The 25,341-nt window shown below is 44.0% G+C and overlaps 1 protein-coding gene across 3 annotated transcripts in view; it reads right to left on the bottom strand.

Moving 5' to 3' along the window:
- rbms3 (RNA binding motif, single stranded interacting protein) overlaps window positions 1-25,341 on the bottom strand; it is a 473,759-nt gene that overhangs the window by 70,289 nt on the left and 378,129 nt on the right. The window lies entirely within an intron of this gene.

Genomic DNA, 25,341 nt, shown 5'->3' with positions numbered 1-25,341 from the left:
CTAACACAGGCAAGTTGGGTGAACTGTCTTGCCCAAGGACACAACAGCAGGATACCCCTGGCGGGAGCTGGAATCGAGCCCATGACCCTCTGATCATGAGGCAACCCGCTCTACCACCTGAGCTACTGCTGCCCCAAATCTGGGATAACATCTCTGGGAAGACTCCGGTCAAACAGTCAGGTCAAACGCAATTAGTAAACTTTATTTCCACGCCCCAATGAGCGACAAGGTAAAAGGTAAAGATGGTAAAAACACCCCCAGCTCGTTTTACGCGACTAAACAAAGGTGTGTTTGTTTTTATTGCTTCTATTCAGATTTCTCCACTCAGCTCTTTTAAATGCAAAGAAAAAATGGGAACAGAATCTCATTTCTTCTTCCATTGAGCCAACGACCTATGAATCATTCAGGCATAAAAAAGCTCTGAAACTCAAGGGGTGAACCAGTGTTGTACCGACACAAGAGTCAGCATTACTTGTCAAACCTTGATACCGATAGTTTGGCACAAATTAGGCCAGGGTCTGAGATCCACACAAGCTTCTGGGGGAGCTCCCAGTCCGATGTCGGTGAGAGTGGGGGGCGCTCGATCTCAGAAAAGGGGAATTTCCTTCCACCTAATATCCAAAAGAGTGGGGTGCTCCCCCTTGTTGTGTCAGTGGATGGCTTTCAGGGGAGCCCATCACCCCTTTAGGGGAGCCATGCTCCCCTAAGCTCCCCCGTAACTCGAACCACTGAATCAGGCCCATTTCAAAAGCCCCCTTCAGACAGGCCATGAAAAACGGAAATGCTCCGGACTCTGTCCGTAAGACCTTTGTGTCTGACTACAAACATCCGGATAACGTGTTCTGGAATTTAACCGGACGAAGCCCCTAGTAACAGGTCCGGACTTGTTACGGACATGGTGGCTGCTTCAGACTGGTGAGGGAGAGTTCCGGACAAGGGGGAGGGGGAGGAGGAGGGGACCGGGGGACGCTGTGCGCACCTAGATAGCTCGCTGCTGTAGCATGCGGCGAACCACGGCAGCTCGCCTCCTACGGTACCGTCTAGACGCGCGACGGAGCGCTTCACACCGCTTCAGTGATCCCAGGTCTCTTATGCGTCTTCGTGTGCGCAGAATTATGCTTAAGCGCCTCGTGATTTTTATCTTGAGAGGCACTATAGAAATGATATTTTCTTCTTCTTCTTAACATAAGTCCGATTCTCCCCACCCCACCCCCCGCCGCCGTCAGACATCTGGAACTTTTCCCTGCTGTGTGAACGCAGCCGAAAGGACAAGTTCCGGTACAAAAGTGGGGTGTCTGAAAACACAGTTCCTGTTAAAAACCGGATTGAATTGTCCACAAATGTTCCAGAATGTCTATAGGGCTTAAGCTACCTATATAACTAAAAACTATACCGGCAGACATTGCCAAACAATCACTGTTCGTGAAACTAGAAAAGATGCTGGTGATGCAGCAGAGAAAGAAAATAAGCAGCTTTGAAATAAGCTTCCACTGCTGAAAAACGTAGCGGAAATTCCCAGACAACGTCGTAATTTACAACACTTGGTGTTTTCCTTTAGAACAGCTTAAAAAAAGAGCTTTTCTTCTGGTCACAAAACAACACTTTTTACACCACTTCCTGTCCTCTAAAGGAAATTGAGCACAATTTTGACAGAAAAAAATCTTCAATATTATTAGTGCCGGTGGACAACTTTCATCGTAAATTAGTGACGTCACTCACTGCCACCACACCCTGAAAGGGCCGACTTTGTACGGAGACTTAACAGCCGGGAGGACCGAGTTGTCACATTTTACCTGTTCTAGAAACGTCCCAGAATTCCTACGTCATTGTTCCCATTTTCTTAGCAGACACTACAAAAACATACCAAAGAGAACATAAATACCACCAATCGCTGTATATGTGATTATTTTCTGACCCTATGGTCCCCCACTTGCCTCATTTTTCAAACACAAACTTCTGAAAAGGCGGTGCCGTACAAGAACTGCAAAGAAAAGGAACACAACTCAAAAAACTTGGAGAAGCACAACAAGTGCTGCAGTTTTAAAAGCCTAAAGAAGAAATAATTATCATCCTTTTACAAGAGACAGGAAAGTCAGGCTGAAAATGCTATCGAAACACACAGCACAGATGATTCATGTAATTTAAATGCATCCATCTGGCAACCCATAACTAAGTCCTTGATGCGTGTGTGAAGATGTTGTTTGGAAGAGCAGATAGAAGGATCTCACCAGTTAACCACCGTTGCTTATTGCTACTTTCAGCTCTTGTGTTTGAGGACAGAACGCTCTAGAAAGTACAAGAGCCGCATCTGGAGCTGCAGGAGCCACTGGCTAAGTGTGTGTGACAGGCAACCGCTGCCCAACTGTACCCGTGTGTTCTACACTCATTTGTTCCGCTCTGGTATCTAATCAGAGATTATTATAGAAAAAAAGACACATTAAACCTGTCCTCCTTCACCCGGCTTGTTAAACTGGCTGTGTAACAAGATCTCAGGCATTCCAGCATGTTGTGAATTTTGGATTAAAGCTGGATTTGAGATGAGTTTAACAAGCCCGAAGAATACTCAGAGCTGATTAATAACAAGAAAGCCATTCATTGATTCGACCTTGTGGAGTAAAACTGGCTCTTGCCTGCGGTGCTGTGCTTTCACGGTGAAACCATTTTGGGCTGTCAGAGGGGCGAGGCCGGGGGGGTGGGGTGGGGTTGACTTGAGCTCCTGGTGTCTGCGTCACCGCCCGTGTGGGCAGACGGGAAAACGTACGCCGTCCTTGCTAACGCAGCATTATGAGGCTGCCAACGCCTCCGGTGACTGGTGAAACCTCCCATCTACAACCCTACAGGTTGATGCTTTGTACTTCGGCAGATCTACCCGCCCTGAAGCAACGACTCTAAGTCACTTTGATAAATAACATCTCCATCATGTGCTATTTTCCAAACAGAGGTTTAATTTCTTATCAAGTGCATTTTATCCCCCTAATCAGCTTTACTCTGCCTCCACCCAATCCAGCAGAATAAAGCAGGTTTATTTATCTGGGCCATGTTCTGCTGAGCACTGGTTTTATAGAACAGCTTAGATGGCATTTAACAACTTAAAGAAAAAAGAAAGAAAAGTTTTGCGTAACCACTCCTACTCCTAAGTGCTGTTTAGGCTTCAAAACGTACGCTATGTTCACACATGCAGGTCATAACGCTCAACTCTGTTGAAGCAATCCGTTAGGCTGGTCCCCCTCTACAGTACTGTCGGTCTGTCGGGGTGAAGAGAGCTGAGCCAGAAGGCTCTATTTACCCGTCGATTTATGTTCCTACCATCATCTGTGGTCATGAGCTTTGGGTAGTGTCCGAAAGAACAAAACTGCTGATACAAGCAGCCTAAAAGAGTTTTCTCTGCAGGGTGTCTGGGCTCTTCTTTAGAGATAGGAGGAGAAGCTTTGTCATCTGGGAGGGGCTTGGAGTAGACCCGCTGTTCCTCCAAATTGAGAGGTGCCAGTTGAGATGGTCCTGGACGCCTCCCTGGTGAGGATTTGTGGGCACGTCCAACCAGGAGGAGACCCAAAGGTAGACCCAGGACACGCTGGAGGGACTATGTCTCACATCTGGCAGGGAACGCCTTAGGATTTCCCCGGAAGAGCTGGCCCAAGTACAGTAGCTGGGGACAGGGAAGTCTGGGCATCTCTGCTTAGGCTACTGCCCCTGCGACTCGTCTCCGGATAAGTGGAGGAAGATGGATGGATGGATGGATGGATGGAGGAATACGTAAGAATTCTACAGTGAAATAATAACAAAACAATCACATTGAAAGGAAGGTTACACTGAAACTCATTTCATTCTCAGCCAGCAGGGGGTTGTCAGAGTTAGCAGTTTGTTCAGTTCTAATGATACAGCCCAGCTCTGAATAAGAAACTGCTTATAAACCAAAGACTTCACTCAGCATTCATTTGGCTGTGTTGTAAAGCGACTTGGGGGGCAGTAAAAGCCTAGAAGCTGCCACATAAATACAAGCAATTTACCATTTTTTTACACGGTGGGCATCTTTTACTGAAACAGTGTTTAGTATGAGATAGGTGCGTTTGATTTATTTCACTGTGATGTTTCACGACAGCTGGTCCCCTGGAACCGGACAGACAATAAATCCCACCAACAAAATCCCACATGCTCTTATTATTTGTTTAGGTTTTATATTTGCTATTAGGGGCGACGGTGGAACAGGAGTTAAGTGCTCGACCCGTAATCAGAAGGTTGCAGGCTTGATCCTCGCTCAGTTTGCTGCTGTTGTTGTGTCCTTGGGCAAGACACTTGACCCCCTTGCCTGTTGGTGGTGGTCAGAGGGACCGGTGGCGCCAGTGCTCAGCAGCCTCGCCTCAGTCATTGCGCCCCAGGGCAGCTGTGGCTACATCGTAGCTCATCCCCACCAGGGTGTGAATATGTGTGTGAATGGGTGAATGACTGATTGTGTTGCAAAGTGCCTTGGGGGGCTCTAGAAGACGCTATATCAAATACAGGCCATTTATTTTAGAAATGCATGATGTGAGAGAGGGATTAAGATTTTGGTAATAGTACCGGCAAATATTTCAAAAGTACTTTTACCCTTTTAATCTGGTCCAACACCCTAGTGTCTGTCCATTTACTGGACCCGTCTCCAGTATCTGCCATGCTTGTTCGAGTATTTCTGTCCTCTGGTGCAGACTAGACGGATTTCATGTGACGTGAACATTCGCACGAAAGTTGGCTCCAAAACATCAGATACGTATCAGATTTAGGACCACATTTAAAAGGGACCTGGGTTGGATTTGTACTGTTCAGACTGTTGCGTCCTATATGGGTCACAATTGGCTCAAAGTAGAATTTCTTGCATTTAGCCTGCAGAGTGAATGAAGCCTAAATGTTTGTTTGGATTGGTTAGAAAAGCATAAAGTGATATGCCGGTAAACAAGATTCCCTCTATCGGAGCTTCCAGTAACTATGTAACGGACAGGAAAGAAAATGAAATTACAACACAATAAATGAATTATCAATGAGGAGCCCTCCATACTGTATCTGGTAAAGGATCAATAAGCCACGGCAGTGCTGCAGTGTGGGCCGTGGCTGAGGGCAGACCTGCAGCAGAGGGAGCAGCCAGATCGATGATGTCACTGAGCGTGATTGACGATCAATTTTGTCGGTGACGTTGATTTATGATCAATGCAAGTGGAGCACGGGACTAATAAGGGGGGAAGGTGTGGAGGTGGGTGGCAGGGGAGGGGTTCCATATTGTCCCCTTTACTGTGACTGATTGGGGATCGATGAAGATCGGCACCGGGGCTGATTAGAGATCAGGGAAGTCCGAGGCAAAGAGAGGCGATTTGGTCGTGTGAGAGCAGAGCAGCTCGTCTGAGCCGAGCAGAGCTGCAGAGTCCGCAATTAAAGATGTGCTGAAAGAAGCTTTCAGAGCTTTGATAGAAGCTGCAGGTGCAGATCTCTTTGCTCTTTTGCAAACACACACGTACACACAGTAATATCAACTCAGACGTAATGAAAGACAGAACTGAGAGTCTGCAGGATTTTGCTGCAAAAGTCGAATCCTCTAATTTAGCTTTATCTTGGTTTTTCAGAAAAAACTTTAGGTTCTTGCCACCAAACCGTGTCATTTCTAAAATAAGATGTTTTTAAACAAAACAGAAAGGTCATCATGTCTTACCAGAACATCACCACTACCTTGTGCTGCAGTTGCATTACAGCCCTTAAAGCTAATATAAGGTTATCTCATATTTAGTTCATCTGTTGGGTTGGAAATCTCCAAATGTCCTCAGCACCAGAAAATTAAATACGTTTTTATTTTCAAGATGCAGGAAACAGGAGTAGAAGACTATTTTCATGTTCAGCCTGCATGCCGAACTCAGGGTGACCGATCATTTTCAAAAATAATAAGTAAAGAATGTTTTTTTAGTGACCTTGCTATTTAAAATATGAACAATAAAGCAAGACAAGACAAGACCACCCGTTTGTTTCCCTGATTCATTACAAATTGGTGTACTATCAGGGTATCTGCAGGTTTAAGGGAGCCAAATTTAAGACTTTTTAAGACCTTTTTTAAGGCCACTTTGACCACATTTAAGCATTTTTTTTAATTAAAATTAAGCTTTAATTTCCAGCTATTGCCTGGAACCGGTGCTAACCACGTCGTGAACGTGGGATTAACCATCCAGTTACGATTAAACTTGCACTTCCCCATGGCGCAAGCTCCCACTAGCTTAACCAGCTAATGTGCTCATCTAAAAATAGCCCCCCTTTCACAACCAACTGAATGTGTATGGTTCCGCTTACGCCAACCATCATACACAAAAAATGCTGAACACTCGAAATTCACGAAAATTTTATAGAATTAAAATAATCTTGTTTATTGGGTCTTTGGTAATTTAAGACCTTTGGAAACTGTATTTAAGGATTATTTGTCATTTTTAAGGATTTTCAAGGCCTTAAATTTGGAAAAGCAAATTTAAGACTTTTTAAGACTTTTTAAGACTTTTTAAGGACCCGCGGATACCCTGACGATGCAGTACTTCCGCAAAGCGCTTCAGACTGGCGCTGATAAAGGAATGATACTTCCAGAAAGATGAACGACCAGTTTTGTGAACTAAAAAGCCAAAAGTCCAAAGTTAGAGGCCTTTTCTAACCATTTCTGCTGATAGACACATCTGCACATGTCTGAACTTTACTCGGTGCATCAGAAAACTTGTAACTCGTTCATTTCTTGGGTATTCTCTTTGCTCTAAAGCAACATTTTTTAAATGTTTTATTTAAAAAATGGACTGGAAGTAGGTGGTGCATTAGGGCCACTCAGAAGAAATAAGGAGGATTTTTTTTCTGTCGTTTCCCAGTTTTGAGTTTGAAGTTAAAATATCAAGATAATATTTCTAAAATAGAGTTGAAAAGTACACTGAAATTTATTTAACACTGCTATGAAAATATTAAGCAACAGTTCTTAACCGGAGTTTCGTAACAAGGAGGAGGAGCAGCAACAAGCCGACCATAAACACTGGAAAGGTGCAGGTAGAGGCAACTGAGTTTAACAACTCATCTTTCTGGCTGCTTTTCTGTCGTTTCTTTTATTTATTTTTGACAAGGGTGTGTGTCACTACTGAGGCGATACCTGGACCCTTTAGTGTTTTCACAGGCAGTTCCAGTGCACCAATATCTTCCCCTTTGTCTTTTTTTTGCTCATTTTAAATACATTTTTAACCATTTTCTAAATTCTTTTTTTTATATTTTTACATTTTTTTGTTTTTGTGAAGCGCCTCGTGATTTTTCTCAGGTTTGCTCTGTCTCCCAACACAGTCTCAAGAGCATGGAGGACATTCCAGGAGACAAGCAGTTAAGGCCAGTTTATACTTCTCCACCTGTGTTGGTACGGATACACGCAACGCCATTATCCTTCGTTGCAACGGCTCTCCGACAGCCCACTTCAGTGTTTCCCCCACGTGGGCTCAGGCGTGAAATTCCAGCATTCCTCCTCTCTGTCCCTCAGCAGGAGCCCCACAAGGCTGCGTGCTGAGTCCTTTCCTGTACTGCCTGTACACACGACTGTAAGCCCACACGCAACACCAACGTTATCATTAAATTTGCCGAGGATGCAACCGCGGTGGGCCTAATCAGCCAGGGAAACGAGTCAGCGTACAGGTAGGAATTGCAGCAGCTGGTGGAACAACCCGAGCCAGACAGTAACAAAACCAAAGAAATCATCATCGACCCAAGAAGGAAAAAGGCAGAGCACCAGCCACTCACAATAAATGGGGAGCAGGAGGAGAGGGTGTCACAGTTCAAGTTCCTGGGCACAAACATGTCAGAGGACCTCACGTGGACACACACCACCACGTGTGATGAAAAAGGCACAACAACAGTGGCTCTGCTGATGTGGTTTTATCACTGCTCCATAGAGAGCATCCTGACCAACAGCATCCTGGTGTGGTACAGCAGCAGCTCTGCAGAGTGTAATCAAAACTGCAGAGAAAATAACAGACACACACCTGCCTGCCCTGGATGACATCTTCACCATTCGCTGCCTTCGAAAAACCACAGACACCCTAAAGGACTCAACCCACCCTGCTAACCACCTCTTCAACCTTCTTCTGTTTGGGGTTAGGGCAGTAAAAACGTGCACCACCAGGCTGTTGAACAGCGTTCATGCAAGAGCCATCACTGAACTGAATGTTGCTGCTTGGAGGTCACACTAACAGTGATTCTGCTGGACAACCAGTGCACTACCTTTATCTTGATACCGCAACATGTGACCATTTACATTTATATTATGTTCACTAGAGATGTCCCGATCTGATCACATGATCGGAAATGGGCCCGATCACGTGGTTTCAGACTGATCGGGACTCGGGCTTTACTTCCCGATCCAAGACCCGATCCGGAGTTGGATACTGGGTTCAAATTACAGGAGAGCAACTTGGTTCTCCTAAAAGGTTGTCAGGCTCCCCTGATGCCCTTAACTTACACACCCAGAAGGAGCACAAAAGAGATCCAGTTTCTACCTAAATTATATTGTTTACATGGACTGAGTAGCGGGGATTCTTTTGAGCAGAGATGCAGAGAGCGGCAGGCAGACCGCTGATCATTCATGAACTCCAGCTGTGTTCTGCACATGGCCACAGTAACATTTTCTAAGTTTCTAAGTGGCGTCACCAAAAAATATATAATTAACACACAGTTATTCGTTTCTGTTCATTTTCTCTCTGGTAAGTTCTGTCTGTATTTGAGCATTGCGTGTGGACGCGTTCGCGCTGCCCCCGCTGGCGCAGCCGGGCAGTGCGGCGCACACTCCGCTTTTTTTGCGGTCAATAGATCAATTTGATCTGCTAGTTAAAAAGTTACTTGTGAGGTGAAAAAGAAGGGAGCAGGCAGGAGTTTTTCTGGAGGACTGGGAGATGCAGGAAGATCAGAGACAGACAGGACAGGAAGACAGGAAAATAAAAACCAGGAAAACAAAACAAAGTTCTTAAAACTATTAAATGTAGGTAGATTTATCCCACTACACGTTTGTACCTGTATATGTAGTATTTATATAGTTGATACAATTAAGATCATCTTCAAAACTCCGTCCCATGCCCAGGGACGTATCTAAGCATTTTGGGGGCCGAGGCAAAGTAGACCCCTGCCAGGTATTTTAAGTTGAAGTTCTGTTTTTATGTTAAACTTTTTATATTTGCAATAAAGTCCAAAAGTGAAGAATTTATGTTATTTATTACTTGATTGTTCAAGCTACCTCACAGAAGTGATCTGTTGTTAAAAATAAAAATAAAAAGGTAAAAAAAATAAAAAATAAGGAACATTCTGGAACTGTTTCTTCCGTTTCTTTCTTTTTATGTATTGAAAGTATCGGATCTGGACTCGGTATCGGCAGATTCTCAAAATCAAATGACTCGGAGACAAAAAACCTGATCGGGACATCCCTAATGTTCACCTTATATTTCATTTTGCAGCTTAGACTGGTCTTATTACCATGTTTACATTGTACTTTTACATTTTTGCACCTTAAACTGTGTGTGTGTGTGTGTGTGTGTGTGTGTGTGTGTGTGTGTGTGTGTGTGTGTGTGTGTGTGTGTGTGACTTTTATTTTAGCCTTATTTTATTTCACTCATATTTTACTACTTCTTACGTGAGCCGTCTTTAGTGAGCGCAACTTCGTTGAACACCTGTGCAACGACGATAAATTGTCTTGAATCTTCTTACATACTGCACCTTGAAAACTCCAGCACTGACGGTTGCACTCATGCAGTGTGCTTGTTTTGATCTTTTCGAGCACATTTGTTATTTTCAGAAATTGATCATTTAAAATCCTCACACATTATATCTGTTTTTATAAGATGAGCCTCATCCCCGTCTGGGATGGCAATAAACGAACAGCAACCTCAGACAAAGTTCACCTGTGAGGAACGACTTGGAGTAAAACCGTGCTTAAACATCTCAGACATGATGAAAGTCTTTGTTTTTCCCGGCATGCTTAAATGGGCTGAAATCAATGTGGGAGGCTGTGTTTTTCTCCTCACATGCCCTGAACCTCGGGGAGTTATGGGGCGGTAACGTAGGAGAACATCGATATCAGGAGGGTTCAAAAACAGCAGCGTGGCAAAAGGAAGTCCTTAATTGAAGTCGAGGTCGACTAATGCAGCATTAAGGACAGAAGTGCAATAAAAAGAAGCAGTTATATGTAACATAGCTGCGACTCTCCCCCTCAGAACACCCTACCTGCTCCAGGCCTGCAGAAATGCATTAATCTAAGTGATGTCAGGAATGTGGGGCAGTGTGCCGCTGCAGAGGAAAGCACATCACTGTGCAGGGTTTCATCTGTCACCAGCAGCAATGAGCCCACCAGCCACCATGATGTGCAGCTTAATTGGAGGAGCTGATGAGGTCTGATGAGGCAAGTACTTATTGAATTCCCCGGCCTGTTATTTAGATAATGCTGGAGAGGAGCGGCCTCCCCTCGTCGTTCCCATTCTCATCCATTCACTGTCCCAGCAGGGGGCCGCTGGCTAATCTGCTCCTGTTTATAAAAGGCCGTGCAAACCGAGCGGATTTGGGCTTGGTTTCCTCCCTCACTAGAACAATCCCAACACTTTTGATTTGACCTCGTAATGGACAAGCCGCACTTCTTTTCCAGCCTTTCTTTTATTCCAAGAAAGACGCGTTTCTTTTTTTCCCCTGATTTTCCTAAAGCAATTATCGAAACCTCAAATAAGAGGCCACAACAACACGTGGAATTAAAAAGAGACGAAGAATAGAGAGAAAGAGCCGTAGACCGAAACAGGAAGCTGCAGAACAGATGGCTAAGTGGCAGGATGACAAACTTCGGAGACAGAGACAGGGAAGTCACAGAGGGATGCCAGGAGTCCTTCTCAGTGTGAGACAGGACATCAAACACGGATTAAAGCCTCCTCTGCATCACGCCGCACACTATTTGAATTTTAATTGTAATCTTCCGCAAAAAAAAGCAGTTTGGATCCAAAATGAAAAGAAAAAAAAGTTTTAGAATTGAAACTAGTAAGCAAAGGTTGTATGTAAAAGTGTTAGTGTGTGTGTGTGTGTGTGTGGGGGGGGGGGGGGGGTTCAGACTGAAAGATTTAAGCGCTTACACAGAGAAGGAACAACCTTCAGTTCACCAGGGGCACGGCAAATCGATGTTAGCTCAACTCACAAATCAGCTGAATAATCCTTGATCTCTGAGGCCGCCTGCATCCCCCCCTCCCCCCAACACACACACACACACACACCCCTCAATGTGCACTTCTCACTGCTGGCAATTTAAATAAGACATCCTGGAAAAGTGATCTGGATGCATCAGTGGCGAGGCTGTGCCGAGGTCTAAAGAAAAAAAAAAGGGGGAGCTGCTAGTAGTTGAAGCTAATTTCTACATCGGTGCCGCTGAGCGGGATAGCTTAGTGGTGGTGATATCACGGTGTATCTGGGAGAACGTAGCAGGAAATAGGTCATTATGTCAAAACCTTTACAAATGAGAGAGGCTGGAAAAGGTCATGTGTTGAAAAACACGATTATGGGCTCTACGGAGTGGGTTTGATTTACAATGACATAAAGAAAATAAATCATCTTTGCTCATTTTTCCTGTGAGCAACAAAGCTTTTCATGGCGTGAGACATTTTCATTGACAAATGACTCCAGTAGAACAGAATGGAGTGGCATTTTTTATTTTCTTATGCATACTTTGTCAATTTTAAAGGTCTGTGGGTCTTTTATTCACTAGTAGTCATTCAGAGTTCTCTAAATCTATTTTTTCTTAAAGCTCAGAATCCTCTGTGTCTCATCAGACTGGTGTGGAGTTATTCATGACTGTCTTTTCTAATTTACCGGAAGTAGATCCACCCGATTATTCTCAGATGATGCATCTGTGCTAAAAGAGAGGACCACAGCTGGAGATCAGCGCACAGAGGTCAGAGGAACAGAGACGAATAATTGGGAAACGGGAAAAATCTGCTGATACATTTCCAACATCACACTGGTTACTGACAACAGACTGAAAAAGCAGCCATTACTTGTCGTTTATTTGATAATCTACCATTACTTGGTGATGATACCTGACTCAAAATCACACACTCAATGATGGCAAGTTTTGTTTATTGTTTCCGGGCAGAATTAACTTATAACAGGGAACTTAACTGCCTTGCATTCTCACCACAGTTTACAAACACAGAATTTCTGAGCTGGTTCTTCCCACATCCGCATTTAAAATATTTGCAATTATTTTAAGTACATTTAAAGGTGTACTAGAATTAAGCCACATTTACCTTGTTGTTGTAGTTGAATATAGGCAGCTTAATATGTCTAGTGTAGCATACCAAACAGTCAGTGCCCTCTCAGACCGGCTATTAATTAGTGATGTTGTAATGGCCACAGAGAAATGGTTTGTTATTAGATAAGCTGGTTTAACACATCATAAGCTTAGACACGCCCCCTTGAATCTGCATCTCCCAACACACTTTCACATTGGCATTATATAAACTTTAGATGCAGTAATGATAATTGCAAAACAACACTAGCCCGGGCTACTGCTAATGCCAACCTGAGGTGTTGCTAAAGCTAGTTTGAGCTACTGCTAACACTAGCTTGAGTTACTGCAAAAGCCAACCTGAGCGACTGCTAAGGCTAGTTTTAGCAACTAACACTAGCATGAGTTACTGCTAATGCCAACCTGAGCTACTGCTAACACTGGCCTGAGTTACTGCTAACACTAGCTTGAGCTGCTGCTAATGCTAACCTGAGCTAGTTTGAACTACTGCTATCGCTAGACAGAGTTGCTGCTAACGCTAGATTGAGCTACTGCTGATGCTTGCTTGAGCTACTGCTAATGCCAACCTGAGCTACTGCTAAGGCTAGTTTGATCTACTGCTAATGCTAGCCTGCGTTACTGCTAACACTAGCTTGAGCTATGGCTAATGCCAACCTGAGCTACTACTAAAACTAGTTTGAGCTACTGCTAATCCTAGCCTGAGATACTGCTAATGCTAGCTTGAGCCAGTAGTAATGCCAACCGGAGCTACTGCTAAGACTAGTGTGAGCTACTGCTAATGTCAACGTGAGTTACTGCTAAAACTAGTTTGAGCTACTGCTAACACTAGCTTGAGTTACTGCTAAAGCCAACCTGAGCTACTGCCAAGTCTAGTGTGAGCTACTGCTAACTGTAGCCTGAGCTAATGTCCTTTATGGATGAGAGGAAAACCACAAAGAAGAATTTTGGAGCACCAATCACGTTCCAGCATGTACTGAGAAAATCCAGACTATGAATGAATGCCAGATAGATAGCGTGCGGTCTGTAACAGTGCAGAACCACACTTCCTCTTCCAAATCTCTCTAACTCTCTCTCACACACACACACTGGTTTGATTGAGTAGGCCAAACACTACCTTTTCCGCTCCATAAACTTGGTGTAATGAGTTTCTGTCAGTTCAGGTAAATAGTTTCTCCTGATTTCAGCCTTGTCCTTACAAATATTTAGCTAAAGAAAAAAAAAAAGGAATAGACAGACAAAACTATGAATCACACAAAAACTGTACCAAAAATCTGAAGTTCTTTCCCGCATGAGTCATGTAGCCAATAAAAATGGACGATTTGACACTCTGACAGTTTAGCTATAGAAAATTAAAGTTTAGTTTCTGGGGCTTACTTTATTCCTGCAGCTTGTGCAACTTTAAAAGAAAGCAAAAGGACGTTCCTGTCATCATTACCCAACGTGAGTCACACATCACCTCCTAAGGTGAGTCGCTAATAGCTCAGCTTTCATGCTCCTACAAGGATTCTTAATCTTTGACTATTTAGAGTTTATTTCAATGTTTTATTTCCTTGTTTCGTACTTTTATTTTATTTTTTTTACTCTCTGTTTTGCTGCTATAAAAACTAGCTGCTGCTGTGACACAAATATCCCCACTGAGGGACAGTAAAGAGATTTTCTATTCTATCTATTTTATTCTATTCTGAGTTATATAAATACACTGTCTGAACCACTTGAGTGGCTCATTTCAGCCACTTGCATTTGGGATCTCGTTTCATCGGTCCTGATCCAAACCTCCAGACCATAGGTGACCCTTACCTTACCCCGCAGCTGACTTATGCTGCAGCTTTAAGTGTTTCATGCAGAATCAGAACCTCCTGAATGTTTCTTCTACTAGGGAAGAGTTGCACTTCAGCTATAGCTCTCACTGCAGCGTAGCAAACAAGGCACAGAGGGTGAGTTTTATAGGAAGGGTATATCTGTTGGTGCTTCGCTGCTGTTAGCGTGGGCTTTTTCCCCCCGTGGCTGTGTGTATTGTTAGAGTGGCAGTTGTTGGACTCTCTGAGGCCTTTAAGCTCGCTGTTTTCCTCCTATTACTTGGGCCCGGTGGGGGACAGAGAGTTGTAGTAAGATGCGGTGTAGCGCAGCAGGGGTGGTCCCCAGACACCACGGATTCATACTCTCCACCTGACGCACAGGATGGAGTGAACAGAGAGCTGGCAATTACCAGACTTCTCTCTATATGCTGCGATCGTGGCCAGCTCCGCTCTGCTGTGCTCCACTCTAGGCTGTCTCAGGGCCAAGCTGGAGGTAATGAAAGCAACACACTCCTAATGGACTATTGATGTGCACGCATGTGTGTATGTGTGTGTGTGTAAGTTGGAGAGGAACAAACACAGGGAAAAAAGCGGCTCTAAGAAATCTTTCTGCTGCTGTATTCTTTTCTATTTCTGCTTTTGCTGAAGCAAAAGTGAGCGTCCGTGTTTGTTAGCTGCCGTAAATCATCTATATGAGCTGAAAAAAGTGGGATCCAATAGAAACAACTCGCTGTTCTCTTCTGCCAACAAACAGAAGAGGCAGACATGAAGTCACTAAAAGCCAGGTGTAGTTCCATCATCCATCTCTCAGAAACACACTCACATACGAAACAATAGCTTCTAGTTTTAAGCGCAAAATCACAATAAATTTCACCAAAATGCATCCCGCCCTGCTGCCGCTGACACTCCACTAGCAGATTTCTCTGTGTCCCTGTGTGTCCCAACCTGCTGGCAGGCTATCAGATGAATGAATGGGCGTGCACTCCTGGAGGTCCGGTGGCACGACAGAAATAACTCCGCTGACCACGGTGACCTCTGCTTGTTCTCGCATAGCCTGCGTCCTGTTCTAATGGAGGCTCGGGCTCTATTTTGGGGCATCAGCTCGATTTATCTCTCTGCCCTCTGTGTCCTGAGTGATGACAGTGACGTGGCAGGGTGTAACTGATGCTGGGGAGGTTTTTTTTCCTCCCCGCTTCCCTGACGCAAGCACACATAGGATACAATAAGTCAATTCTTGTCAGTCAGACAACCCGACTCCCCCTTGCTGATTCTTCAGACTCACTCAAAATCCAACCTGGTAGTGTGATAACAAAGAGTGCAGGAGGTAAGAACAGTTGACCAGTGGATCAAAGAAAGTGGGACGGCTAACTGTCTTGCATACCGCAGAGACCTTGGAGCGCGATTATCCTCCTCAGCAAACTTAATCTTCATTCAGGAGGACGGGCAGGCTGGCCGAAAGGCTATGAGCTCAGTGACCCACTGTATCAGCTCAGAGGCTGAATCCAAAACATAAAAAAAGCATTGCCCCGGGTTCAGCATTCCATTAAAGGTGCACTATGTAGAAATTACGTAAAAATGACATCCTGTGGTTACTGCAATTTGGTTACTGCAACAACTTTAAACTACTCTGGAGCTTTTGCCGGCCGTCGACAAATTACAATTGTCTGCGCTGCAGTATTAGCTCTCAGGCGACACGGCAACCCCGCACGGAAATAGATCTTAAGAAAGAATTATTATATTAAGTTATTTAAGGATTTAATTTACTCTGTCTTATATCACAATGTGTTAAAATAAAGACTAAAGGTCAAATTAACTCATAGTTTTAATACATTTGCAGTGGCTTCTTCTTCCGGCTCTTGGAGAGTACAGACGCTTTTTTTCTCCTCTCCCTCCCTCCTCATCCCAAGGCTCTTTGTCCTGTCTTTGTGTGCACGAGGCTTTTTGCATTTTTTCTGGAAACTGGAAATTATTAAAAATGGATCTGGTCAGTTGGTCTCTCAACGCGATTGACAACATTTTTTCAACGATGAGAATGGGAGAAGGGGCTCCCAGATGCCCCTCTGGGACAGAGCCAGCTGGGTATATCATGGACCTCTGGAAACATTGGAACCTGATATGCCTCTCTCAACTGTCTGTTGAGGATTCTGAAGATGTCTGCATATTTGTCGTTTTGGTGTTGGGATTCCTGCTGTTTGGCCTGAGCGGTTATCTGGCTTACTAGAAAATTAACGAGCTTTTGAGGAATATTGGCTCAATCCCGGAGCTCAGGGATGGAATGCATCGCGCTGTGAACGCACAAACTCATATAATTGTCGAGATGAGTCGTAAGCTTGGAACTTTGGCTGAGATTCAGGCTCTGGCACAGAAGGTGGATTCCATCAAGGAGCGAGTTGACGGATTAGCACAGATTGGGATAGATTAATTACGCCATTATTGGATCTAGAGAGGTTGAAGACCAACAGAACTCAAAGGCAGAGAGGAAATAATCTTTGTCTGTCCCCAAAACAATTCTTATCTGAATCTGGTGCCCTTGGAGCCTGTGAGGCTGAAGTGAATACTCCCCCCCAGAAGAAATGTGGAATGCTGCAGTCGCTATGGAAACTCTTTCTCCCTATCCCAGCCTGGGCGGAACTGTGACCGGTGAAGGCCGTGGAACTGTATCTAGGCAACACGTTCTCACTCCCAGCACGTCAAAAACAAACGCTTGGTCAGCCACCCTCCACGTCAGACCCCTGACGCCAAAAGTGCCCTTTTTCGTTACTTGTGTGCGAAAAGGGGTTTTTCCCTTATTTGACTGCAGATCCCAATGCAGCGTAAAACTGAAGCGATGGGATGTCCGCAGCCAGGGCACCAAACAAGCTCATTGTACCTCACCTTAACCTTATCCTCTTATTTAACCGTATCCTCTTATTTAACCTTCCCCTCACCCCTATCCTAACCTTAACAATCTTGCCAGCGAACAGGTTAGTGATGTGTCGATCGCTCTAAAAGCCGGCTCTACGAAGTGAACGGCGGGAGCCGCCTCGTCATTGGTCGAGTTTGGACCGAGCCAACGCCAGGGGGAGGTTTCAACTACCACGGTGAAGGTTAAAAGTAGAGGGTATGTGTAACCTCCCCCCCGCCAGATGGTATGTTCTAACGATCCCCTTGGGCGGCAAATACGAAAATTCACAGTCAGACTCTGACTGTCAGAGTCAGAATGCATGGGAAACAAACGTTTGATTGCAGTGAGAGTAACGTTTTAGGTAGCAAGAGGGTTAAGGTTAGGATGAGGGAGAGGGGAAGGTTATAAATAGTGAGACGTTAAGGTTTAGGTGCGGTTAAACGAGGTGGTTCGGTGCCGCATCAGCGGATATCTAATCACGTCAGTTTTACGCTGCATTAGGATCTGCAGTTACAAAAGGGAAAAACCCCTTTTCGCACATAAGTAACGAAAAAGGGCACTTTTGGCGTCTGGGGTCTGACGTGGAGGGGGGCTGACCAAGCGTTTGTTTCCGACGCTTAGGGTGTGAGAATGTGTTGATCTAGGAGTCAATGTGCTCTCTAACCCATTATCTCCCTCCCCTGTCCAAACGGAGGTGATGAGCGCTGCCCCATGCGGCTACACGCACTGAAGTGAAGAGAGTCCCCAACTCTACCTCCCCACCTAGTGGACACTTATGTTGTGTAGTGTCTGATGTCAACCTTAATCTCTATTCTTATTCTCCTCGATCTGAGTGCGGCCTTTGACACCATTTCTCATCCCATCCTCCTCAATAGACTCTCTTCCTTAGGCATCACTCACACCCCCCTCAGCTGGTTTCAATCTTACCTTACTGGCCGCACTCAGTTCATCCAGTTAAAATCCTTTACCTCAGAACCCTCCCCAGTCAAGTCAGGTGTGCCCAGGGCTCTGTCCTGGGGCCCCTCCTCTTCATAGTATATCTCCTCCCTATCGGCAAAATCTTCCGCAAATTCAATATCCAGTTTCACTGCTTTGCAGATGACACCCAGCTCTACATTTCCAGTAAGCCCAACTCAACTCTCCCACCATCCTCCCTTACACTCTGCCTCTCTGAAATCAAATCATGGTTCACCTCTAATTTCCTCAAACTCAACGGCAATAAAACTGAACTTCTTCTTGTTGGCACTAACTCCACCCTCTCAACATCTGACAGCTTTTCTTTAACTATTGACAGCGCCATAGTCTCCCCCTCACCTCACGTCAAAAGTCTGGGTGTCATTCTCGACAGCTCACTTTCTTTTCAGGCTCACATTAATAACTTAATTCGGTCAGCATACTTCCATCTACGTTCCATAAACCGTCTCCGTCCCTCACTCACCCCTCACACTGCCGCCATTCTCGTCCACAGCCTCGTCACCTCCCGTATCGACAATTGCAATTCACTTCTTTATGGTCTTCCCAACAAACTCCTTCATAAACTGCAACTGGTCCAGAATTCAGCAGCCCGTATTATCACCAGAACCCCTTCCTTTCACCACATCACCCCGGTTCTCCAGCAGCTTCACTGGCTCCCAGTTAAATTCAGGTCCATCTTCAAAATTCTCCTCCATACCTTCAAAGCAATCCACAACCTCTCTCCTCCATATATCTCAGACCTTATAAGTATTCACACCCCATCCCGTTCACTCAGATCTACTTCTTCCATCCATCTTGCGGTTCCTTCTGCCCGTCTCGCTACCATGGGGAGCAGAGCTTTCAGCCGCTCTGCTCCTCGACTCTGGAACTCACTTCCCCCAGACATCAGGAACGTCAACAGTTTTACCCTTTTCAAAACAAAACTCAAAACACACATGTTTAAATCTGCCTACAACCTCTGATTTTATTGAAATGTTTCTCTCTGTTTTTTCTTCTTTGGGTTTTATTATTGTTTTATTGTATTTTATTACGTGTTTTGTGTAAAGTGACCTTGGGTGTCCTGAAAGGCGCTTTTAAATAAAATGTATTATTATTATTATTATTATTGAAGTCCGTGTGCCTATCTGTCTGAGGTGTTCTTTTGCATAGCAAAGCTATCCTCTCTGTGGAGGGTAACTCTGAAGTGCCTTTTTTTCCCCTCCCCCTGACTCTAGCCTCATATAAACCCTCTTGATCTATTACGGTAGCGCGACTCAGGTTGTGAATGACCAAAGTCACCAACTGTTGTCATGTGTCTATGTATGTATGTCTGATCTAAGAACTGTGTGTATTGAAACTCTAATTTCCCTCTGGGATTAATAAAGTATTTTTGAATTGAATTGAAATGCATGTCATTCTCTGGGGAAAAAAAGCTCCGGTGCACCTGTTTGAGGACGTAGATTTTAGCTAGAGGAGAAAGACGCTTCAAACTTATTTCCTGATTTTGGGAAACAGCAACACGACTCTACCACTAACGGTTTCATCTCCACAAACAACACCGGCCTGAAGGAGTTTTGCTGAGCGATACAGTTGCTAACGCTAATGGTTAGCTTCTACTAGCCGCAAAATACTCTGCTGTTTCTTGGACGCTGAAACAACAGCATTGCGGGTGAGTCCACGAATGTTAGGTGACAGAGTGACGTAGATCTGTCGGGCTTTTTGGCTAATCCTAGCATTTCATCCTCTATTTTCCATCGGAAGCTAATGCAGGAGATGGGTGTAGAAGACTATTTTTATGTCCAGCCTGCATGAAAAACTCAGAGTGACCCATTATAATCAGACACAAACATTTAATGATGGTTTTACAGTGTTCCACACCTTTAACACATGAAACCCAGCACTGTAAAAACTGGATCAACTGAGAACTGATTTCAACAATCCATAGTTGCATTGTGATCTAGTTGCTGCTCTACTCTGACGTGTCAACCGTGAAAGCCTGGAGAACAAAAACATGCGTCTTAGCCGTCAGCTAAACTCTCAACATAAAAGCAGGAGAAGCACATCAGGCCCAGCTCGTCAACAAGAAGGAGGAAGACGTTTGAGATGAAGAAAAACAGCCATGTGTGCCTGCGTTTGCTCACAGGAACATCAAGTTTGATAAATCTACGTGTGTTAATGAAGATGCAGGAATGTGTGCGTTGCTTTTGTGTGCAGAAAAAAGTGAGGGATGAAAGAAAAGTGCAGACGAGAGTTGGGGATGGAGAATAAAAGCAAGGACAGCAAAGTCCAAGGGGAAGTGTGAGACAGGAGGTAGGAAAGAGGGGGATCAATGTGGTGAACAGCTGGGCTGAGGTCACGGGGTCAAGCTCAGGAGGCTGCTGAAGAGTCATTGTCAACCTTTTACCTCACCTGTTAGAGAAGCAGCTGCTGGAATTTGGCTAGAATTTAACCTTCCAAAAGCTCACGCTGATCCAACTTTCATGCCTCCACTTTCTCCCAGTCTTTGTCCGCTTTTCCGTCTGCCTGCTTTCATGTCTCTCCCTTATTCTTCCTCTTGCATGGATACTAGACTTCCCCCGTTACTCTCCTTTATTAAGTATCTCCTCTCTCACCGTAACTGTCCTTCAGTTTGTGTGTCTTTATATTAGACGTGGTTGAGAGGAGAGCAAAGTCAATTGTTCATGCCTGAACCCCTCCAGGAGCCTGAGCTCCTCTTCGCTGCCTAAACAAACTTTGAAGCCAATCAAAGGGCTTATATTATTTTCCACGGAAGGAAGACTGTATGCGAATACTTTCAATTTCAGAGACGGATCCGCTGCTCCTCCTCGTTTCGGCAAACCGCCGGCTTTGCTCATGAATGATACAGCTCAGCGGCAAAGCAAACAAAGCGTAACAAATCCAGATTATTGTCTGTAGGCAAGATAAGGTTATAATGAGAAAGTGCATCGGCGGAAATTGATCCTTTTGCAGGAAGCTGTCTGATTTACTCAGGATGCCAATAATAACTTCCTGTGTGTCCTGTCTCTAATGGGAGGTGGGTGAAACCAGGGAATTGTTGGGAGGAAGGTTTGCGCTAAAACTGCAGATTTCATTACGATGCTAAATTCTGATACACACGTGAAATCTGTGCATAATTATCATCTGTTGCTGGGTTTATTGAAAATTGTTGCATTGGCAGCCACAAACAAACATAAATATGCAGTTTTATGAGTTAAAACGTAAGAGAATTAGGGCCACGGACAAGAAAGAAAAAGAAATCTGATATTTTTTACTCATAATTCTGACTTTATCTCAGAATTGCGACTTCTTTCTCAGAGTTCTGACTTTAATCCGAGCAAATTGTTTTTTCACCACATATTTCTGATAAATGACTCCTAAAAATGTCAGAATTCTGAGATTAAATTCACAATTATTTTTAAACAAAGTTTTTTTATTAATCCTTACAGCCCCCCCCCCCCCCCCCTCCCCCCCCCCACACACACTGCTATTAGGGATGCACCGATACGATACTGGTATCGGTACGATACCCATACCAATACCAGTATCGGTATCGGTAAAAGTTGACCAATACCAGGAGCCGATACCAGTGCATTTGCTTGACAATGGCTTCACTGTAACTTGTCATTTCTGTTCACCTAATATTTTAGTTTTGTGATGATTTTCGTTCATATATTTTACTTTTTATCTACCTCCCAGTCTTTTCCTGTTGAAAACAGAGAAGAAAATAAAATCTGTATTCCAAAGCATTGCATTTTTTTGTTTGGTGGAAGTATCGGTATTGGTAATCGGCATCGGCGAGTACTCAGATCCAAGTATCGGTATCGTACCGGTTTGGAAAAAAGTGGTATTGTTGCATCCCTAACTGCTATACTGTATAAAACTTAATGACGTACACAACATAGGTTTCAAAACAACATCAAATCAAACAGAAAAGCAAACCTACAAAATAAATAAGAAAAATATGAATCCCAAAAAAATCAGAATTCTGAGATCAAAGTAATAATTATTATTTCTTTTCTTTTCAGTGGCCCTAATCCTCTTCTGTAAGTTATTAACATTCTGAACCTTATTTTTCCAGTCAGCAGCTATAAGTGAGGAGGGATGCAGCTGGGAACGCCATCTCTTTGTGCTCATGCAAAGGCAGCCATGTCTGGAAAAAACAAAAATCACTGACAGCCAAATTATCAACCTACTTGGCTCCATGTTGGATCTACACACCATAGGGGAAGGAAATGGGCCCGCCGACAGGTCCGTTATTAGCCAGGGGATTGTGGGAGGGATGGCAGACATTAACATAGATTACTCAAGTATGACTGACAGTTTCAGAAGGGCTTTTTGTGACTTACCAAGCGATTTGGGACTAGCTTTAATTCAGTGAGGGACGATTTAATACCGTGGGCTGTGTCTGCTATCTTGGCAGCGTTGACTCGGTGAGGATGCCAGCAGTGAGGGAATCTTTTTCTCTCGCTCTCCCTACAACAGCCCCCCCCCAGGCAACAACAACCCCCATCCTCGGTGGCTTAGGCTCAATGTTCTTCAGCTAATGATGGGAAGTGCTGGTGGCCAACACTTTAGGTCCTTTTGTCTTTGCCTCAGAAACCAGACAGGTGCAGGGGTTCCAGATCAGGAACCAGCAAACGAGAAATCTGATGCAACATTTTAAAAGCACAAATAGAGAACGAGTGAAAAACAAAGATGTTTCGGTCTGAACTTGCAAAGGAAAGAAAATGCATTGAAGCTTGAGCATATCACGTTTCTGCTCGGCTCCGACTCTCACAGCTACCGTGGCTCCTTCCTAATGTAGTTTTCATTATTTATCCAGCATCTATTGGACGATAATGGACCCCTCTCCCAGCTCGGACGCCATTTTGGCAACAGGAATTTGGATCGAGCACCGACGACAGAAGTGAGACGAACGCAGCGTTGCAGCGCTTTCAGTCTGGACTGAATCTTTGTTTGCATAGTTAAGACTTTAAGAGAACTATTAAGTTGATAATAATCTGGTCTTGTTGGGCTCGAAAGCTCTGTTGTGGAATGAAAAAAAAAAAAAGATTATTCCAGGAACAAACCTCTCTGTTTATTTAGTCGTCACAGCTTCACATGAAATGAAATCACACCAGAAGAGCGAGAACGTTTTCCCGTTAGCGTAAACAGAAAGTTGCTCAACTGACATAACCAAACAAAGGCTAATGTATCCCCAGTTCAAATCTCATTGACCATAGGGTGTCATCTCTAAGCTGTTTAAAGCATTGTGGGACGAAGGGCTTTAATCAGCGAGGCTCGGTGGAGCCGGCGGATTAAATCACTTTTTATCTGCGCTTCCTTTGACTTGCCCTGAGCTCAGGGTTGCTGCGTAAATCATAACGCATCCCCGTTGGCCTCACTTCACTATAGTTTACTGCTGCAGTCACGTTTCATAAAATCCATTTATTTTGTGTTTTGAGTAAATTCACGTTCAGTAGACAAAACAAGGATGGATCTTTTATCCCACCTGACTCACTTCCTGGAATCTCTACAGCTGCTGCTGACGTGCATCTAAATATTGATGTGTTTTTAAACGGTAAACCGTGCTACATGCGTGATGGGTTTATATATATTTGTATATGCGTGGATGCATGCTCGACAGCGGCAGGGAGAGTCGCTGCCGCATTGCACAGAATAGCTAAGCAGCTTTGGAGCTCCATCAGGGCTATCGATCATGTCCCTCTCTCTGAATCCCAATCAGACGTGGGCAGAGCGGAGCGGCTGGAGCGGGCCTATGTGACGGGCTTGTTGGACAACCGCTACGCACCTTTCATATCAACCAGGCTTCTCCAAACAAACCTGACCTGGGAAGCTGATTGGATGCATCTCTACATTGGTGCAGATTTCTTTAGAGGCAAATATTCCAAAACAAGAATTGGGTTAAAGTTAGGATGCAACCCTGTTGTTAGAGAGTTCAAAGGACACACTCCTCATGTTTAATACATGAGTCACAAAACTCTAAAAGATAAGGACAATTAATGTCAGGAGGTTGCTTTAAGAGGATAAAAAGGAATGAAGTTCACTATTATTGGTATACTCTTCCTACAAGATCACTGAGAAACCAGTTTTTACTTGATATTTTATAAATGATAGGTCTCTCTGAGTTTAGCATGCAGGCTCAACATGAAAATAGTCTTCTACCCCCATTTCCTGCATTAGCTTCTGATAGAAAATAGAAAAGCCTGACAGATCTACGCCACACGGTCACTTAAAGGAGGCAGTTTGGGCCTGCTTTCAGCACCCCCTAGTGTCCAGTTGGTCAAACCAAAAGTGAAACTTATCTCCTCACTGTGTGCTTTTCTTTTTAACGACTTGCTCTAACAGCTGAAATGTGTCTTTGTTAGTTTCTGCAGGAGCGGTTCATCTCTAAGTCAAACAAGTCAGCTGTGTTCACAATCTAAAACAGTCAGGAGATGTGCTGGAAGCAGACTGAAGCGCTGGCATGTCAGCTCCACTTTGAGTCCAACAGGAGATGGCCCGCCACTCAAATTTCATTTACCCTGTAAAGGGTCATTTCAGCAATTATCCCTTTAACCAGGAGCTGTTGAACCAGGGACCACACCCACCTGTGACTGAGACACACCTGACGGCTCAATATCCAAGTGCATACCGTCAGGAGAATATTGCAGGGTATTTTGGCACCATTGGTTTCGAGACTCTACCAACAACTCTAGCTTTATTGTTCATTCAATGGATGCAGAATCCTTACATGCTCTACATTTAGGTGATTTTAAACACATCAGCAATTATTACACCACATAACCATGAAATTATCCCTTTATGGTAACCATACCACACGTTGACATAATGTTCTAGCTGCAAGTGTGTTTCTTTTGGCTTCACACCAGTTTTTTTTTACCGCTTTTCAATAATGTCACCTACCTTACTTTAAGCTTATACCTTTTTCTTGTCTTTGCTGAATCTGAGCGACAAAGATGCTGAGAAATAAACTTAAGATATGAAATTATTAAAGTATACATTGTAGAGAGGTAAATTGTTGTGCTTTAAAAGCTTAATATATGACCTTTACTTATGACCAATAAGCTGTGATACGCTATATAAATATAGAATATCAACCTGCTTGGTCTTTGGATGTTTAATCAGAAGATTCTAGGATTCTTTGTTTATTCAGGGATTTTAGAACACTTTGTGTTGATTCAAGAAGAGAGTCAGGTTTATAAAAAGTAAGAATTTATTTTCCAAACGATTAAAAACATGACAAGTTAACTAATATTTACTGTGATGGGTGGATCTAGGTGGATGGAATGTGATGCATGTTTTATTTTCAAGTGTCAAAAGTTCATTAAAGATAGGACTGGTTGATTAATCACAGCGTTTATGGTAAATAATCTAGTATAAACAGTAATATACACATTTAAGTACATTTTGCTCAGTGCATT

This window comes from Nothobranchius furzeri, chromosome 19 (genome assembly GCF_043380555.1).
Source record: "Nothobranchius furzeri strain GRZ-AD chromosome 19, NfurGRZ-RIMD1, whole genome shotgun sequence".
Classification (NCBI taxonomy): domain Eukaryota; kingdom Metazoa; phylum Chordata; class Actinopteri; order Cyprinodontiformes; family Nothobranchiidae; genus Nothobranchius; species Nothobranchius furzeri.
Note: the sequence above shows the minus strand (reverse complement) of the source record. Positions and strands in the feature narration are given on the sequence as shown.